We start from the raw sequence: 1,538 nt of genomic DNA on the forward strand, positions 1-1,538 counted from the left end.
TGCTTGGTGTGCACAACTTCATACACGATTTAATCCCTATCCGTAATTTTTTAAAAAACAAATCTAATTTGGTAACATCAACAATAAATTAACGCCTTTTGGTAATTATGAATATATCACTTAATATGTTAGAATTTAGACATTTATCGGTAAAAAGGGAATAGTCATTTAAGCTGGTACAAAATCTCATATATACTACAGTTAGTCTCAAGAACTAATAATTCCAATTCTAGTATTTCTATTCCAGCAATTTATTTACACATTATTCTGCAATTCTCTTTTCCTTAAATCTGTGCATTTTCGTTTCTGCATTTTACCTTTGCACATTTTAATTTTGCAGCACTTTTACAGTTTCAATGATTTTAAATGATTTCAATTCACATTTTCAATAAGTTGTTTCTCTTATTCAATTTAATTCCATGTCAGTTTTGCATCTCCAATCATTGAAGTTTCAATCTATTTTCAATTCACTTCATTCTTTATTTCATTTCTTTCTCATTCTTTTCCCATTTGTTTACCATTTTATTCTCCTAACCAATCTTCATCATTGATAAATTTAACAACAACATTGAGTTGGACACAAATAAGACAAACCCTTCTCACCATATCAAAATGAAGATTCCAAGGTAGTTACAAAATTCCTTGAAATAGCCTATATGTCTGATGTGATCAAAGATTTGTTTTGTTTTGTTTTCCTCTGAAATGCAAAAATTAAGAAATAATTTTGACCAATTTTTGTTATTCAATTTGTGATATTTATTGGCACCACTTCTACATTATCCAATCACTGATATATGAGATGAAAACTTGAAATGTGTTGATTTTTCATTCACCATTTAGGTTTGGAGACAACAACTCCTTTGGGGTCCCCCCTCTCAGCACATTTTTGCAAAAGTGGAATTTCACAATTATCTCAAATCCAACATTATTTACCTGAAAATTCCGTGGTGCAACTTTCTTTTTCTCTGTTTCATTCTCAGATTTCTGTGACAACTTAACAATGTTTTTTGTTCTCTACATTTGGACTTTTAAGGTTTGTTCTTATAAGAAACAATGAAATAGTTTAACTAAGAGCAACTTCTCCCAAAACTTTTTCTATGCGTACTACTAAGATTTTAACTCTAGTGTAGACAAAATGAATTTGTTCATGAATTTTTTTTTTTAATTTTAAAAATTGAATTTTAAGTTAAATTCAACTTTATAAAACTAGGAGAACCGATTCACCGAAACGAAACTTTGGTGTACTTTTATACGTTGAATGATCAACTTTAATTTAAAAAAAAAATATAAAATAAAAGAAACCATTAAAAAATACACTAAAGTTATATTATTTTTGTCATAAAAAACTTAGTTATTATGATCTTTAAAGTAATTTGTAAGGTGAGTTTCGCACTCAATTATACACTATAAATTTATTTTATCTTTAATTGATATGAGATTTTCAACACATTTTTTACACTAAAATACTTATGTTAATGTGCAATTATATATTTATAGGCGGTCCGATAATAATTCGATAATAAATGACATTATAAAGT

The sequence above is a fragment of the Vigna unguiculata genome, chromosome 11 (genome assembly GCF_004118075.2).
Source record: "Vigna unguiculata cultivar IT97K-499-35 chromosome 11, ASM411807v1, whole genome shotgun sequence".
NCBI lineage: Eukaryota > Viridiplantae > Streptophyta > Magnoliopsida > Fabales > Fabaceae > Vigna > Vigna unguiculata.